Below are 19961 nucleotides of genomic sequence, written 5' to 3' on the forward strand. Positions count from 1 at the left end.
TGAAAGTCTTGATGTTTTGGTATCTCAAATGATTGGCATAGATGGGTTTTAGATTGTCCACGAACTTCTCTACAAGGGTAGCCTTGATACCCGTCGTTGTGAGTACGAAAAATAATATTTATAAATTCCAAACTACTACTAGCAAGCGGTAGTAAGGGTCGATCCGCAGGGAGGTAGGGAGATAATAGTTGTTTCTAATTTTAGTCTAACGGTAACAATGAGGGGGGTTTTGATTAAATTATAACTAAATCTAATAACATAAACTAAATAAACAAGTAAAAGTAAATAAGGACGGTAAACAATGATAAAAGAAATGCTAAGACGGTCGGTTCACTATAGCTGCGATGGCACATAATCCTAGGTAACTTTGAAATACGGTCGCGAAGGATGGGGAAAACAAGTCCTCTCGGTCCATGTCAAATAGTAACTACCTCTCGACCTATGCTACTAATCCCTAAGTCTCATTAATACTAACTCTCGTTCTTGATTAATGATTCCTAATGCAAACTAAATCACGTTATTTCTCGATCTTAGCAATTTAGTTGTTTTAATTCGTTAATTATTGTCCATTCCTATCTCTCGATCTACGGGATGGTCAAGTTTAAGCATCTATCAAGTCTCCTCTCGGTCTCATTGAAAGATAAAGCACTTAACGAAACAAACAAAGCAAAACCAGACGCGAAGTCAGTCGATCGACCAGCTACCCCAGTCGATCGACCAACCGGCTCAGTCGACCGACTAGTTAAGCCAGTCGATCGACCAAGCCCTAATACGGGGTCACCTATTCTAATGCCATCTACGCCATAGATCCCCTATATCTTAGCGGGGTTGATTTAGCTAGACATAACAACGATAATAATGGAAACAAAACTAAAGATGCAAATAACCGAATTCATAATTAAATTAAATAGACAGTAAAATCGCATAAAGAGAAATTAGGGCTTAGGGATTCTAACTAACAATTCTATACTACGAAGAAAGAACAAAATTCAGAGCAAGAATTACCAGAAATAAAGAAAGCAGGAGGAACAAACCCGAATGCAAAGAAGAACTTTATTGAGAAATTAAAGTATTTGAATGTAAACTATGCTAAACTCGAGACCTAATGTCTCTCCTCCAAAAACTGATGATTATTCTGAAAACATAAGTTAGTTTTTATAGGAATATCACGCACTTTTATTCCTAAACCTAAGAATACATTGGGCTTTCAAATTCTCGATCTTTTAATTTGCGCATCAGCTCGGGTGGTGGTCGATCGACCACTGAGGTTAGTCGATCGACCAAAGGTGCTGTACAGAATTGCATTCTGACGATTCCTGCAGCGTGCACCGATCTTAAAACAGCTGCCATTTCTTCGTTACTTGGTAAAATCAGGGTTTCTACGCGGCGTTGGAAAGATAAGAGGATAAGCTTTCACCTCCAATTGGAATCACTCGATTATCTGCTCTAGAACTCGAGATATAGCCACCTGAACGAGGCTGCAATGTCATGAAATGCTTCTTCGCTTGTTAAACTCGTACGCACCCTTGCTTTTGCTATCTTTAGGCCTTGAAACGCGCACCAAGCTCATTCCTCGAGTCAATACTCCATGTCAAATGCAATGCTAAGTACTTAGGGACGGATTCGGCTTATTTTCCACTGAAATCTTCATATTTCTGCAATATCACACAAAAAGGAAGAAATACACGAAACAAGGGAAATAGTAGCATAAACTATTCAATTGAACTCTGAAATGCGTGTAAAATGAGGTGCAAAACATCATATAAATGACACGCATCAAACTTCCCCAAACCAAACCCTTGCTTGTCTCCAAGCAAGAACTAGACTCGATCTTAGAACCTAATGGAACGAGTTCAATCTCAGAGCGAAATGCAAACTGTAAAGCCTAAACAAATTTAATGCTACAAATCAAGAATCAATTAGCAACATGAACCATGCAAACGAGTTATGTAGTTGTTAAAAACTGCTGAACCGTCAACTGTAGAGACTCATCAAATTGGACTCTCACGGGTCGCTCATATCACTCAAACAAGCACAGGTGAATAATGTAAAGATAGAAAGAATTGGTTTTGTAAAGACTATCACCTAACTGCGACCTATAAGAACATGCCTGCAATCTAATATGAAAGTAATCTCTACAACCGTACATATGCATTCCAACCAAACAAATGACTATGACACATGTCGAGGTAAATTTGGATATGTGAGGTATGGGCAAGAAGAAGCAAAACATTTATGGGAATGTGGAGGTATAGGCGGCCAAGCTAGTACCTAAACAAAACCATATGACAACATCCAACTTCTTGCTCATAATCAACAATAAAACCGGTGCTAATTATCAAGCACAAATCTCGCAACTTCCATAAAAGTTAACTCCCCAAAGAATATAGATGATAACATGGGAGTGAAAATCACCAAATCATAATAATTGAAACATGTGATTTTTTTCTTTCTTTTTCTCGGGCTGCAATCGATCGACCAAAGGAAAAGTCGATCGACCGGATTCTACAGTAAGCACACTTTTTTTCTTTTTTGAATCATTTTTTTTTTCTTTTTTTTTTTTCTCTTTCTTTTCAACTTTCTCAATTCTTTTTCCTCCTTCATTCTTTTTGTCCATCATCATCTAAAAAATGAGCATATAACCAAATCGCAATAAACATATTCCCGAAAACTAAGGCTACTAGCTTGACAAAGGCAGGCTGAATATAGGATGTAGTTAAGGGACAAAAGGCTAAATTTGGCTATGAGGGGTTTCATGGGCAAAATGAGAAAAGGGAACCTCTACCACATGTGTCAACAAACCACAAACCGAATGCATACAGGTATTAAGCAGATTAAGTTCATATTTATGCACATTTATGTAACATGTCTCATAAGGAGTACTACTGACATTTCTAGATAAACTGGTCATGAATGTCACCAGTTATAAGGCTCTAAATCTCAGAATAGGATGTAGTTTGCCAAAAATCAAAGTCAAGTTATCAAGTTCAGCAAGAAATTTAACAAAAACTCGTAGACTATGCATATATGATTCTACTAATAACATGTCAATTAGCAAGGCTTAGGCAAAAACAGATGCAAATGCAATGTCATCATTGAAATACTACCGTTCCGACTCAACCTATATGCTAAAATAAACATGCATTTATTTGAATTTTTTGAAATTTTTCAGTTTTTTTTTTAATTTCCTGTATATATAAGAGAAAATAAACAACAATGCAAGACAAACTGTAAACGTGAATGCAAGCAAATGAAATGCAACGCAAAACTCTTCCCCAAACCAAATCGCACAATGTCCCCATTGTGCAAAATCATGTAATGAAATAAAAGGAAAAACGGGAATTTGCGTGAAATTAAACAAACAAGACATGAAGTGGAAATCGGGAACTCACAAGACTTTAAACGCAGCAAAAAGGAAACCTCCCCAAACCAGCGTGAGCCAGGAGGTTTCGTGGCAGCACGCTACTAATAGGTACTGGAAAGACAAAAATACCACGCATAAAACCAAGAAAGCAAAATTGGGACGGTAATTATGTGCAAAATTAAGAAAATGGAAGAAATCAGATATATGACGGAAAATAAAGTGGAGTAGAAAACTCCCTTAATTCCGCAAATCGACCAAACACGGCAGGGGAGTGATCGTGAACAGTGCAAGCGGCGTCCTCGGTCGATCGACCATATTACTCGGTCGATCGACCAATGTGTCGAGAATGAAGCTCCAGGGCGGCAATTTCGGTCGATCGATCACACAGCGATCGATCGATCAACTAATCTTTGTAACTTTCTGATTTCGTCTAATTAGCTCAATAAAGAGAGCTAATATGGTCTTTATACCTGCAAAAGCACATAATAACGCGCCCAAAATTGCGCAAAACCCAAATGTAAAGTCTAAAGGTCTTAAATCCTAAGCAAACATAAATAAAAGCGAAGTCTCGCGCACACGAAAAACGATAAATGGTCTAAAATCAATAAATAGATCAACGGAAACTGCGAAAAATCTCCGACCAAGGCTTCTGCCTACATGAAGTAGCTTCCGCAGTGCTCATCTCAGAAGTTGGACTCCACTCTACTCCGACTGGAATACTCAATGGGTCATCTCTAGCATCTTCCCAAGCACGGCCATCATCTTCTTGCTCCTCACACTCAAGATCTGACTCCGAAATCTTTACTGGCTCCTTCTTCTTGGGCTCCTCATCGGCTCCTCGTCGAGTGCCATAGCTCGACATCCTGCACCGCCCTCTCGAACAATGGGTTCCTTCACAGCTGGAGCATTAAGCGGCTCTTCCTTCCCCAAACCGGTTCCTGCAACATTCAAAACAAGAGAATTGTCCTCCATATTGCTCCCAATCTGGGGCGGAGGTGTCAGAACAGGAATAGGTACAGGTAAGGAAGTGGGAATGTCAGAAAGCACAAAATAAGATTTCTTTTCAGAAATCATATTACAGTCATGGGCCACATGGGGTCTTTCTTCCTAGGGACTCGGGCAAACATAATAGAGTGCTTCCCTACCTTAAATCTCAAAGTTCTTTCCCCTACATCAATTATTGCACCAGCAGTGTGCAAAAACGGTCTTCCCAAAATAATTGGGGTGTTGACATCTTCAGGAATATCCAAAACAACAAAGTCAACAGGGAAAAAGAACTTTTCAATTTGAACAGCCACATTCTCTAAGACCCCTACCGGTCGAATCGCATAACGGTCACCATTTGCACTGATCATGTCGTAATGGCAAATCTAGTCAATCCCAACTTCTTAGCGGACTCAAAGGCATAACACGACACTAGCCCCTAAATCACATAATGCCTTCTCAATTGAGAAGGTACCAATATTGAGGGACAGAGAAACTACTGGGGGTCGACGGTTTATGAGTAGCGAGTGTGAGTTAAGTACGAACTAGACTCTTGATTAAATGCATCGACTCCACAACATTCAAAGACCTCTTCTTAGCTAGCAACTGTTTCATGAACTTCGTATATGCAGGTATTTGATTAACTAGCTCTAAGAAAGGAATTTGCATGTTAAGACTACGCACGACATCTCTGAATTTATCGAATGTTACCTCATCTTTGGTTGGCACTAGTCTTTCCGGATAAGGAGCTGTCAGAAGTAGCTTTGCCCTCTTCTCTAGGTCTCTCATACCGGCATCAGTGGACTTAGGCTGAAAATCCACTACTTTGTCGTTGTTGTAACTTAACCCTTCTTCAGACCGTCTCAGGAATGAACCATTGACCGACATCGGGTCATACTTCGGAACCGGGACTGACCCATCAGCATTTGGGTCTTGCCTCAATAATTTCGGAGTCGTCTCATCCCGAAACAAGAAATCCCTCAAGTTATCTGGCATTGAAGGACGAATTGGCCCATCATCAGCAGCATCATCGGTCGATCGACCGGTGTGGTCGATCGATCGGTGATTTCTTCTTTTCCGAATGAACAGAGAGATCGAGGAAGGTGTCACCGAGGATCGCGGAGTGGTCGATCGACTAGGTGATGCGGTCGATCGACCGGAATTGCTGTTGTCCGTCTTTTTCTCGCTCTTTTTCTTCTTTCCTTTTCCAGCAGCTTTCTTAGGTCCATCGAGAGCACACCCGCTCCTCAGCGTCATTGCATGTACGGTCTCAATACGCTGATTCAGATAGTGAAATTGACTCGGTATCTCAGCTGCATTCTTGTCTAATATGGCAATTTGAGATATCAGCTTCGTGATTAAGGCCTGGTTTGCCGCATTACTCTTCTGTACCTCCACCATAAGCAGCTGCACTAGACTCGTCAACTCTGCAACTTCGTTTTTCAACTCTTCTTTGTGACGGAGTGGATGGTAGTGGGGTTTCATAAGGAGGCTCATATGGTTGCTGCGGTGAAGTAGGAGCGTAATTATACGAATTGTCGAGCTGAAGTTGATGGAAAGCAAACATCTTCTCCTTAGGGTGCCTGCATGCCTCAGATGTGTGTCCCACTCCGCCGCATCTCTCACAAAACAGCACCTGCTGCTCCTGAGAATGGAACATGAGTGGACCCTGCTGAAGTACTGCAAATAAACAACACTAAAGAAGAAGATAAGAACTGCCTCAAGAAACTTAGTCTTCCCTTGAGGCGAAGCACAGACTAAAAAAAAAACAACTAAAACTAGCGCTGCCTCCCCGGCAACGGCGCCAAAATTTGATACCCGTCGTTGTGAGTACCAAAAATAATATTTACAAATTCCAAACTACTACTAGCAAGCGGTAGTAAGGGTCGATCCGCAGGGAGGTAGGGAGATAATAGTTGCTTCTAATTTTAGTCTAACGGTAACAATGAGGGGGGGTTTTGATGTAAATTATAACTAAATCTAATAACATAAACTAAATAAACAAGTAAAAGTAAATAAGGACGGTAAACAATGATAAAAGAAATGCTAAGACGGTCGGTTCACTATAGCTGCGATGGCACATAATCCTAGGTAACTTTGAAATACGGTCGCGAAGGATGGGGAAAACAAGTCCTCTCGGTCCATGTCAAATAGTAACTACCTCTCGGCCTATGCTACTAATCCCTAAGTCTCATTAATACTAACTCTCGTTCTTGATTAATGATTCCTAATGCAAACTAAATCACGTTATCTCTCGATCTTAGCAATTTAGTTGTTTTAATTCGTTAATTATTGTCCATTCCTATCTCTCGATCTATGGGATGGTCAAGTTTAAGCATCTATCAAGTCTCCTCTCGGTCTCATTGAAAGATAAAGCACTTAACGAAACAAACAAAGCAAAACCAAACGCGAAGTCAGTCGATCGACCAGCTACCCCAGTCGATCGACCAACCGGCTCAGTCGACCGACTAGTTAAGCCAGTCGATCGACCAAGCCCTAATACGGGGTCACCTATTTTAATGCCATCTACGCCATAGATCCCCTACATCTTAGCGGGGTTGATTTAGCTAGACATAACAACGATAATAATGGAAACAAAACTAAAGATGCAAATAACCGAATTCATAATTAAATTAAATAGACAGTAAAATCGCATAAAGAGAAATTAGGGCTTAGGGATTCTAACTAACAATTCTATACTACGAAGAAAGAACAAAATTCAGAGCAAGAATTACCAGAAATAAAGAAAGCAGGAGGAACAAACCCGAATGCAAAGAAGAACTTTATTGAGAAATTAAAGTATTTGAATGTAAACTATGCTAAACTCGAGACCTAATGTCTCTCCTCCAAAAACTGATGATTATTCTGAAAACATAAGTTAGTTTTTATAGGAATATCACGCACTTTTATTCCTAAACCTAAGAATACATTGGGCTTTCTAATTCTCGATCTTTTAATTTGTGCATCAGCTCACGTGGTGGTCGATCGACCACTGAGGTCAGTTGATCGACCAAAGGTCTTGTCATGCACTGCATTCGACGATTCTGCAGCGCACCGATCTTAAAACAGCTGCCATTTCTTCGTTACTTGGTAAAATCAGGGTTTCTACGCGGCGTTGGAAAGCTAAGAGGATAAGCTTTCACCTCCAATTGGAATCACTCTATTATCTGCTCTATAACTCGAGATATAGCCACCTGAATGAGGCTGCAATGTCGTGAAATGCTTCTTCGCTTGTTAAACTCGTACGCACCCTTGCTTTTGCTATCTTTAGGCCTTGAAACGCGCACCAAGCTCATTTCTCGAGTCAATACTCCATGTCAAATGCAATGCTAAGTACTTAGGGACGGATTCGGCTTATTTTCCACTGAAATCTTCATATTTCTGCAATATCACACAAAAAGGAAGAAATACACGAAACAAGGGAAATAGTAGCATAAACTATTCAATTGAGCTCTGAAATGCGTGTAAAATGAGGTGCAAAACATCATATAAATGACACGCATCAAACTTCCCCAAACCAAACCCTTGCTTGTCCCCAAGCAAGAACTAGACTCGATCTTAGAACCTAATGGAACGAGTTCAATCTCAGAGCGAAATGCAAACTGTAAAGCCTAAACCAGTTTAATGCTACAAATCAACAATCAATTAGCAACATGAACTATGCAAACGAGTTATGTATTCGTTAAAAACTGCTGAACCGTCAACTGTAGAGACTCATCAAATTGGACTCTCACGGGTCGCTCATATCACTCAAACAAGCACAGGTGAATAATGTAAAGATAGAAAGAATTGGTTTTGTAAAGACTCTCACCTAACTGCGACCTATAAGAACATGCCTGTAGATACCCGTATCCGTCGATATTGGAATTTATAGAGAACCCGACAAACACCCGATGATGATAGGACACATGTATTCTTTAGTTGTCATTGTCATTATTTGGAGCTCGTTTTACGAGGTAGAATGGGCGTCGTCGATAAAGTATCTTATTAATTTAAATGATATTTAAATTAATGTTTTTTTTAGTGAATTCAGTCTGTTAATTTAAATGATATTTATTTTAATGTTTTTAGTGAGTTCATTTTTGTTATTTTAAATGATATTTAAAATTAATATGTTTTTTAAGTGAATTCATTTTTTATTTAGTTTAAATGATATTTAAATTAAAGCTTTATTTTGAATTTATTTTCTTAAGTTTATTTTATTGAAAATAAAATAAATATTTGATTTGAAAAATCATTGTATGAGTATATTTGATTTGAAAAGTCATTTATTTCAATTTATTAATTGATTTGAAAAATCGATTTGAAAAGCGAAGAAAACTCGTTTTGAACACTTGTTTTTGAGCTCGATTTTAGCTCGGTTTTTGAGCCCGTTTCCTTTACGAATTGGCACGAATCTCGAGTACACTAACCCACCTAGACCAATACCCATCCACCCATGTTCGAACCCCCATACCATGGCCCAAATTCTCGTTCGAAACAGGCCACAAGCAGCCCGCACCAAACCGCAACAGTCCCCTGTTTTGGCCGCCAATTCTCGAGCCCAAACCCGCTCCAAACACTACCAAGACCCGTACCCATTAACCCTAACCCATACCCTAGTATCCTACCCATATTATCCTAGCTTAATCACCAAGAAAACCCCAAAAACGAACCCTAGAAACCCCCCCAAAAGCTGCTGGACAGCAGCTATGTTCAGCTAGCCCGATTTGCCTCCCCTCTCTTTTAACCTATTTTAACTCCCTATAAATACGACCCCTTCACCATACAATCATTCCTCTAAGTCCTCCATACATCCAAGCATCACATACAAGCTTTAAACCTCAGAAACAAACCCTAAACATCCTTCAAAAACCCTAAACAAAACCGACATACAAACTGAAACTGTTTGTGTGTCCTCTTCGAAAACCCTTTCGTTCCTCCATCAAAACTCCATAAAAATTCGAGTTTCTTGTTCCTAATTAACCACATAACATCCATCTACACATTAGACAAAGATTTACGAGCCAAATTGCCCTTGAGAGTACACGAGATCCCTCGAAAAACAGAGTGAAATAACACTCTGTTTTCGCGGTTTACTCTTGTCTGTCCAGTTCTGTTTGTGCTCGTTTTTCGTGCCCAATAACCCAAAACGAGCAGGGGTTGCTTTAAGATCCTTGTTCTCCTCTCTTTCTAGTTTCCAAAACATCTTTCGAATCGAATTTTCGTCGTGAAACGAGGGAGATATCACTGTTTTAAAATCGCTGTCCAGAAACTTTCCAAAACCCGTGTTTGCTTTGTTCTTCGTCGACGACGGCCTCTCGAGATAAAATCTACCATCGATGACGACCCAAGACGGTGTCAACGATACATGTAGGTTGAGGGTGCATCAAATCCCCTTCTCTTTTCTCTTTTTATTTCGTTTTTTTATGCCTTTTTTATTGTCTTTTTTTGTTTGTTTTTTCGCTTGTTTATCGATTGTTTTAAATTAACTATGAAACTAGTTAGTCCGAGTATGAGTTAAAGTACCACTATGAACACCCGCGTTGACTTGAGATGGGAAAAGAAACCGCTACATCTGTCGGTCGTACACCCCCGTCTCATTTACATATCCTCGTGTTCAAAGTAGGGCATAAATAAAACAATTATCTAACTTTGTTCTTCGTTTTCGACCCCCTTTTGTTTCGGCCAAATCGACAGACCCTAGGACCCGTTGCATGTTAGTTTAACCTCTGGTTGTTAACCTATGACGTATTTAGATGACTTTAATTTAATTTAATAACCTAATTAGACACGATAGGTGGCTTCGACGTAAGTTATAAAATCAATCGACGATTCTGTAATTAATTGAATGCATCTCTCTCTTTCACCTAATTTCTCGCTAGTATAAGAGTGCGTGATTAGCACCTTCTTATTGACACTCGATGAGTTAAATTAATTAGCGAATTTGACCTAATTAGACCCTTTAGGCCGTGTAGAATGCACCCTTGCGCGACAGTCAATCGACATCGTTTTTAACTCGTTTTCTAATTTGTTTCCTATCCCTTTTCGCAATCATTCGATCTAACCAATGAATCTAACTTAGGAACTAGGTTGGCTTTATCTTGGCCGTGGCTTTAGGCCGTGGGGTTAGCCACGTCTTTCTTTGTCTCGCTTTATTTCTTACCTTTCGTTCTTTGTCGTTTGTTAGCTTGTAATTTATCGTTGTTTATTGAGTTGTAATTTTCGAGTTTGTTTTACCTCTTTTGAGTCAAAACCTCTTCAAAAACCTTGGTCTTGTTTGGTTAGACGGTTGTTCCCCAATGCTTGTAGGAGCGTAGTAAACCGCATGTTGTTTAAAGCAACATGGCCCGGTTTATGCTAATGCATGCTTTGGTGCGTAGCCTTATGTCTAATTCGATGAGATTAAGCGCGAGCACGCATTACGAGGAGTGACCCAAGGACCGTGGGTCATGTGAGCCGCGGGCCACCCTCATGTGCACGGTTTTCAAGGCCTAATGGCCGTGTGTTTTGTGTCGTGTTTTGAGTTGTATGTAGCAATTGTAATTAGATCGAGTTGTAATTTATTTATCGTTGTGTCGGCATGAAATGCCTGGTTTGTAATAGGTAGATCCCAACGGCTCCCCCATTCCCCCTTAAGCCTTGTTTGTTTGCTTTACATGTTGCTAGATCAATCAACCCACATGCTAAATTACAACTTTGACAAAGTTAGTTTAGTTGCATCTAAAACGACATAGAAATTGTTGTCACATGATAGGGTTAAAACAACGTTTGCATATCATACATCGTAGTAGCTATGACCTTGTTTGAAATCCGACACTTGACTTAGTAGAGGCCGTTATTGACGGGCGGGGTTGGGTGTCCTTATGGGCTTCCCAACACGTACCCTCACCCCTTACTCAAGATCTATGGTTTGTGGATCCGTCTAAATACCATTGGATTACGAGAGTCATTCAAATCGAGTGATATAGGGTACAAGTCTTTATCTTTAATCACTCGTAGTCGATGGGCTTTATGCTTTTCGATGAAAGGTGTAAAGTTGACTTGAACGGTTCCAAGTTCCCAAAAAACTTGGTGGCGACTCTAATATGTCTTAATTCGATTCGAAAGAACCTCGAGTCGATTATGCCCAGTGTGGATCCCGCGGACGCAGTTCCCGAGGGCCTTGTCCACAATGCCTGCAATCTAATATGAAAGTAATCTCTACAACCGTACATATGCATTCCAACCAAACAAATGACCATGACACATGTCGAGGTAAATTTGGATATGTGAGGTTTGGGCAAGAAGAGGCAAAACATTTATGGGAATGTGGAGGTATAGGCGGCCAAGCTAGTACCTAAACAAAACCATATGACAACATCCAACTTCTTGCTCATAATCAACAATAAAACCGGTGCTAATTATCAAGCACAAATCTCGCAACTTCCATAAAAGTTAACTCCCCAAAGAATATAGATGATAACATGGGAGTGAAAATCACCAAATCATAATAATTGAAACATGTGATTTTTTTCTTTCTTTTTCTCGGGCTGCAATCGATCGACCAAAGGAACAGTCGATCGACCGGATTCTACAGTAAGCACACTTTTTTTCTTTTTTTTTTTCTCTTTCTTTTCAACTTTCTCAATTCTTTTTCCTCCTTCATTCTTTTTGTCCATCATCATCTCAAAAATGAGCATATAACCAAATCGCAATAAACATATTCCCGAAAACTAAGGCTACTAGCTTGACAAAGGCAGGCTGAATATAGGATGTAGTTAAGGGACAAAAGGCTAAATTTGGCTATGAGAGGTTTCATGGGCAAAATGAGAAAAGGGAACCTCTACCACATGTGTCAACAAACCACAAACCGAATGCATACAGGTATTAAGCAGATTAAGTTCATATTTATGCACATTTATGTAACATGTCTCATAAGGAGTACTACTCACATTCCTAGATAAACTGGTAATGAATGTCACCAGTTATAAGGCTCTAAATCTCAGAATATGATGTAGTTTGCCAAAAATCAAAGTCAAGTTATCAAGTTCAGCAAGAAATTTAACAAAAACTCGTAGACTATGCATATATGATTCTACTAATAACATGTCAATTAGCAAGGCTTAGGCAAAAACAGATGCAAATGCAATGTCATCATTGAAATACTACCGTTCCGACTCAACCTATATGCTAAAATAAACATGCATTTATTTGAATTTTTTGAAATTTTTCAGTTTTTTTTTAATTTCCTGTATATATAAGAGAAAATAAACAACAATGCAAGACAAACTGTAAACGTGAATGCAAGCAAATGAAATGCAACGCAAAACCCTTCCCCAAACCAAATCGCACAATGTCCCCATTGTGCAAAATCATGTAATGAAATAAAAGGAAAAACGGGAATTTGCGTGAAATTAAACAAACAAGACATGAAGTGGAAATCGGGAACTCACAAGACTTTAAACGCAGCAAAAAGGAAACCTCCCCAAACCAGCGTGAGCCAGGAGGTTTCAGTAGCCAACAGCGCTACTAATAGGTACCTGAAAAGACAAAAATACCACGCATAAAACCAAGAAAGCAAAATTGGGACGGTAATTATGTGCAAAATTAAGAAAATGGAAGAAATCAGATATATGACGGAAAATAAAGTGGAGTAGAAAACTCCCTTAATTTCGCAAATCGACCAAACACAGCAGGGGAGTGATCGTGAACAGGTACATCAGCGTCCTCGGTCGATCGACCATATTACTCAGTCGATCGACCAATGTGTCGAGCAAGCTCCTGGAATCATGCGGCTCGATCGATCGACCACACAGATCGATCGATCAACTAATCTTTTGTAACTTTCTGATTTCGTCTAATTAGCTCAATAAAGAGAGCTAATATGGTCTTTATACCTGCAAAAGCACATAATAACGCGCCCAAAATTGCGCAAAACCCAAATGTAAAGTCTAAAGGTCTTAAATCCTAAGCAAACATAAATAAAAGCGAAGTCTCGCGCACACGAAAAATGATAAATGGTCTAAAAGCAATAAATAGATCAACGGAAAGCTGCTGAAAAATCTCCACCAAGGCTTCGCCACATGAAGTAGCTTTCATGAGTGCTCATCTCGAAGTTGGACTCCACTCTACTCCGATTTGGAATACTCAATGGGTCATCTCTAGCATCTTCCCAAGCACAGCCATCATCTTCTAGCTCCTCACACTCAAGATCTGACTCCGAAATCTTTACATCGGCTCCTTCTTCTTGGGCTCCTCATCGGCTCCTCGTCGGTGCCATAGCTCGACATCCCGCACCGCCTCTCGAACAATGGGTTCCTTCACATTTGGAGCATTAGCGGCTCTTCCTTCCCAAACCGGTTCTGCAACATTCAAAACAAGAGAATTGTCCTCCATATTGCTCCCAATTTGGGGCGGAGGTGTCGAACAGGAATAGGTACGGGTAAGGAAGTGGGAATGTCGAAAGCACAAAATAAGATTTCTTTTCAGAAATCATATTACAGGTCATGGGCCACATGGGGTCTTTCTTCCTAGGGAGATTTGGGGGCAAACATAATAGAGTGCTTCCCTACCTTAAATCTCAAAGTTCTTTCCCCTACATCAATTATTGCACCAACAGTGTGCAAAAACGGTCTTCCCAAAATAATTGGGGTGTTGACATCTTCAGGAATATCCAAAACAACAAAGTCAACAGGGAAAAAGAACTTTTCAATTTGAACAGCCACATTCTCTAAGACCCCTCTTGGGTCGAATCGCATAACGGTCGACCATTTGCACTGATCATGTCGTAATGGCAAATCTAGTCAATCCCAACTTCTTAGCCAGACTCAAAGGCATAACACCGACACTAGCCCCTAAATCACATAATTCCTTCTCAATTGAGAAGGTACCAATATGCGGGGGACGGAGAAACTACCAGGTCGGGCAGTTTATGAGTAGCAGTGTGAGTTAAGTACGAACTAGACTCTTCAGTTAAATGCACTGACTCCACAATATTCAAAGACCTCTTCTTAGCTAGCAACTGTTTCATGAACTTCGTATATGCAGGTATTTGATTAACTAGCTCTAAGAAAGGAATTTGCACGTTAAGACTACGCACGACATCTTTGAATTTATCGAATGTTACCTCATCTTTGGTTGGCACTAGTCTTTCCGGATAAGGAGCTGTCAGAAGTAGCTTTGCCCTCTTCTCTAGGTCTCTCATACCGGCATCAGTGGACTTAGGCTGAAAATCCACTACTTTGTCTTTGTTGTAACTTGACCCTTCTTTAGACCGTCTCAGGAATGAACCATTGACCGACATCGGGTCATACTTCGGAACCGGGACTGACCCATCAGCATTTGGGTCTTGCCTCAATAATTTCGGAGTCGTCTCATCCCGAAACAAGAAATCCCTCAAGTTATCTGGCATTGAAGGACGAATTGGCCCATCATCAGCAGCATCATCGGTCGATCGACCAGTGTGGTCGGTCGATCGACTGATTTCTTCTTTTCCAGAATGAACAGAGAGATCAGAAGGTGTCACTGAGGATCGCGGAGTGGTCGATCGAATAGGTGATGCGGTCGATCGACCGGAATTGCTGTTGTCCGTCTTTTTCTCGCTCTTTTTCTTCTTTCCTTTTCCAGCAGCTTTCTTAGGTCCATCGAGAGCACACCCGCTCCTCAGCGTCATTGCATGTACGGTCTCAGTACGCTGATTCAGATAGTGAAATTGACTCGGTATCTCAGCTGCATTCTTGTCTAATGTGGCAATTTGAGATATCAGGTTCGTGATTAAGGCATGGTTTGCCGCATTACTCTTCCTCGTACCTCCACCATAAGCGGTGACTAGACTCGTCAACACCGCAACTTCGTTTTCAACTCTTCTTTGTGACGGAGTGGATGGTAGTGGGGTTTCATAAGGAGGCTCATATGGTTGCTGCGGTGAAGTAGGAGCGTAATTATACGAATTGTCGAGCTGAAGTTGATGGAAAGCAAACATCTTCTCCTTAGGGTGCCTGCATGCCTCAGATGTGTGTCCCACTCCGCCGCATCTCTCACAAAACAAAGACCTTCTCGCTCCCGAGAATGGAACATGAGTGGACCTTGAAATCTTGCAAATAAACAACACTAAAGAAGAAGATAAGAAGCGCCTCAAGAAACTCGAGTCTTACCTTGAGGCGAAGCACTGGACTAAAAAAAACAACTAAAACTAGCGCTGCCTCAAGCAACGGCGCCAAAATTTGATACCCGTCGTTGTGAGTACCAAAAATAATATTTATAAATTCCAAACTACTACTAGCAAGCGGTAGTAAGGGTCGATCCGCAGGGAGGTAGGGAGATAATAGTTGTTTCTAATTTTAGTCTAACGGTAACAATGAGGGGGGTTTTGATGTAAATTATAACTAAATCTAACAACATAAACTAAATAAACAAGTAAAAGTAAATAAGGACGGTAAACAATGATAAAAGAAATGCTAAGACGGTCGGTTCACTATCGCTGCGATGGCACATAATCCTAGGTAACTTTGAAATACGGTCGCGAAGGATGGGGAAAACAAGTCCTCTCGGTCCATGTCAAATAGTAACTACCTCTCGGCCTATGCTACTAATCCCTAAGTCTCGTTAATACTAACTCTCGTTCTTGATTAATGATTCCTAATGCAAACTAAATCACGTTATCTCTCGATCTTAGCAATTTAGTTGTTTTAATTCGTTAATTATTGTCCATTCCTATCTCTCGATCTACGGGATGGTCAAGTTTAAGCATCTATCAAGTCTCCTCTCGGTCTCATTGAAAGATAAAGCACTTAACGAAACAAACAAAACAAAACCAGACGCTGAAAGTCGATCGATCGACCAGCTACGGTCGATCGACCAACCGGCTCAGTCGACCGACTAGTTAAGCCAGTCGATCGACCAAGCCTTAATACGGGGTCACCTATTCTAATGCCATCTACGCCATAGATCCCCTACATCTTAGCGGGGTTGATTTAGCTAGACATAACAACGATAATAATGGAAACAAAACTAAAGATGCAAATAACCGAATTCATAATTAAATTAAATAGACAGTAAAATCGCATAAAGAGAAATTAGGGCTTAGGGATTCTAACTAACAATTCTATACTACGAAGAAAGAACAAAATTCAGAGCAAGAATTACCAGAAATAAAGAAAGCAGGAGGAACAAACCCGAATGCAAAGAAGAACTTTATTGAGAAATTAAAGTATTTGAATGTAAACTATGCTAAACTCGAGACCTAATGTCTCTCCTCCAAAAACTGATGATTATTCTGAAAACATAAGTTAGTTTTTATAGGAATATCACGCACTTTTATTCCTAAACCTAAGAATACATTGAGCTTTCTAATTCTCGATCTTTTAATTTGCGCATCAGCTCGCGTGGTGGTCGATCGACCATTGAGGTCAGTCGATCGACCAAAGGTGCTGTACAGAATTTCATTCTGACGATTCCTACAGCGCGCACCGATCTTAAAACAGCTGCCATTTCTTCGTTACGTGGTAAAATCAGGGTTTCTACACGGCGTTGGAAAGCTAAGAGGATAAGCTTTCACCTCCAATTGGAATCACTTGATTATCTGCTCTAGAACTTGAGATATAGCCACCTGAACTAGGCTGCAATGTCGTGAAATGCTTCTTCGCTTGTTAAACTCGTACGCACCCTTGCTTTTGCTATCTTTAGGCCTTGAAACGCGCACCAAGCTCATTCCTCGAGTCAATACTCCATGTCAAATGCAATGCTAAGTACTTAGGGACGGATTCGGCTTATTTTCCACTGAAATCTTCATATTTCTGCAATATCACACAAAAAGGAAGAAATACACGAAACAAGGAAAATAGTAGCATAAACTATTCAATTGAGCTCTGAAATTCGTGTAACATGAGGTGCAAAACATCATATAAATGACACGCATCAAGCCTCATCCGGGCGTTCAACTAGTTGGGTACTAGTCTTCCTCCACCTACTTAGGAAGTCGGTGAATCCTTATTTGTCATTTTGGGTAAGAACCTCTAGAGTACGCATGTTAACTTGGATCTCGGCATTATCCGCATATTGCTTAGCAAATTCGATCGCGGCATCTTCCCAAGTAGCGATCTTCTTGTGATCTAAGGAGTAGAACCATTGGTTTGGGATGGTGTCAAGAGATGAAGGAAAGATCCTTAAGAACATCTCGGGTTTGATGCCTTTGATAGATATGTAATCCTTGAAGGCACGGATGTGGTTCAAAGGGTTTTTATGTCCCTTGAATTTAGGGATATCCGTCATATTGAAGTTAGTTGGCAATTTGGAGTTGACGGCCTCATACTTGCAGTTGTACTCCCTATAAATGTCATCTCCTTTAAGGTACATCAATTGCTCTTCTAAGTATTGGAGCCTTTTTTCGGCTACAATCATTCCCATGAGAGGATTTTCGTCCTTGGATTCACTCGCGAAGTCACCCACTACTTCACTTTCGTGAGGAGGCAATCTCCCCTTTACGGCATAGATCCGGACCTCGATGGTGTCAAGGCGATCATACACTTGATCTTGAGTAACTTGGATTTGAGCTAGTGCGGCTAGGATTCGATCATTACCATCTTGAAGTTGGTGGAGGTTCGTGTCACTGGTTCCAGGCATCTTGAAAACTGGATAAGAGATCGATGACGAATCAAAACACGCTCGACCATCCTAACACACTTGCAAAGAGAATAAATGTTTTGACTGTTGAAGTGGGTGTGTGCCACTTGTGTTGAGTGAGTTTTGAAGAAAAGACAAAGTTTTGAAAATGTGTATCCTAGTCAACTATAGTGTAGTTGTAGGAGTGGACTCAAAGTGAGGTTTTGAAATGGGTTTGGGCCCAAATTTTGACTCGACAAACGGACAGAGTTTCGACTGGGTTTTGCGCTAATCAATGGCCTCTTCGAAAATTCTTGTTTAAAAAAGAGTTTTGATTTTTACAAAAATCGTCATGGTTTCGTTTAGAAATGGTGATCATGTAAGGTACAAACATTTATACAAGCATTATAACGGGATGCTAAGTGCTTTTAAAAGAGTTTTGGTTTAAAGGGTGGGTTGCCATACCTAATCCCGCCCGCCTCGATAGCGGCCTCTACTAATGATTAGGGACATCATCTATACTCGATATATCGTTGATTATATGCATGCAATGCAACATCCAAGTTTTAATCCTAGCATGTGAAGAATAGACTAAGTCGGTTGACACATAATTTAGCATACAATTAGGGTCGAAGTAGGATTTAATGCTCAATTACATATGCAGGCATACAAATAAATCATACAAGTGCGATAAATAATACAAAAATAGAAAATTACAATAAAAATTACAATGGGTTGAGCGATTTATGTCGAAGATACCTTTAAAACGGATAATTTGAGAAAAAGAATAAAAGAAAGAATTAACGAACGAATTAACAAACAGATCAGCAGGTGATAATACGATTAATAGTCAATTATACGTAAGCTAATTGAACTAGGTCAAGCAACAATGGAAGTTCAGAGACAGAACTCAACCTGGAACAGGCGCAGCAGGACTGCGCCCTTTGGAAGAGGCGCAGCAGTTGCTGCGTCTGTTCCATGGTTGAGTTCTGGCTGTGAAGCTGGAACTGCAAATCGTTAATATTAATTGGTGATTTTAAATGATTGATTAATATATTTACTCGGATGAAAGTGATTATCAGGTTATTTACATGTGATTAATGGTCATAAAAGCAACAAAACATGGATGAGACGGAATTAAACGGATTATTTACATGGATGAATGATCGATTAGTGACATGGGTGAACAAAATAGGTTAAAAATAACGAATTAATGACAAATTAATGACGAATATGACAATAGACAGATGAAAAATATATCGAAGATTGAATTCCAGAAACCCAACATGAAAGAATCGAATTTCTACAACCCGGATTGAGTTTAATGACGAAAACCCGCAAATATAAGATTATAAGGGATTTAAGTCGGGTTCTAATGACGAATTAAACATGTGAATGAATGATAAATAATATACATAAAATTATTAGACTATTGTGTCGAAGAATTAGAGAGAACAATCGAAACAGAACAAAGCTTGACGAATTACAGAGGACGAAGGACGAAGGAAGAAGAAAGGAAGCAGGAACCGCGGCAGCCTCACGAAGAGGCGCAGCAGGGACTGCGCTCCTTCAAAGAGGCGCAGCAGTAGCTGCGTCTTTTCTCGACGGTCTGTCTTCTGGAAATCCGTAAAAAGGGTTTTAAACACGGTTTTAGAAATCGGTTTTAACAAGGTGTTTTCGACATAAACCTTACATTAGTGATGATATAAAAATAAACAACAATAATAAAAGGGAGATTTACACCCTCAGACTTACATGTTTGACGAAACGAGATGAACTAAGTTAACGATTATTGATGCTCGACTCAAATGTAGACGAAAGTGCCCTCGTAAGAGGAAAACGATTAAGATTGATTAAAGTTGATTGATGTGGAGTTGGTCAAATTGGTCGGTCATGCAAATGAGGATGGTACTCAGAAGGATCCAAGCTTACGTGGTCGAATGTTCAAGCACGTAGATGCCAAAAAGTAAGAACAAAGGTCTAGAATGCAAAGGGAGAAGAGAAGGGCGGACACTCGCGTGAGAAATATGAGGAGCGAAGGCTCTTATTTATA

The sequence above is a fragment of the Silene latifolia genome, chromosome 5 (genome assembly GCF_048544455.1).
Source record: "Silene latifolia isolate original U9 population chromosome 5, ASM4854445v1, whole genome shotgun sequence".
In the NCBI taxonomy this organism is placed as follows: domain Eukaryota; kingdom Viridiplantae; phylum Streptophyta; class Magnoliopsida; order Caryophyllales; family Caryophyllaceae; genus Silene; species Silene latifolia.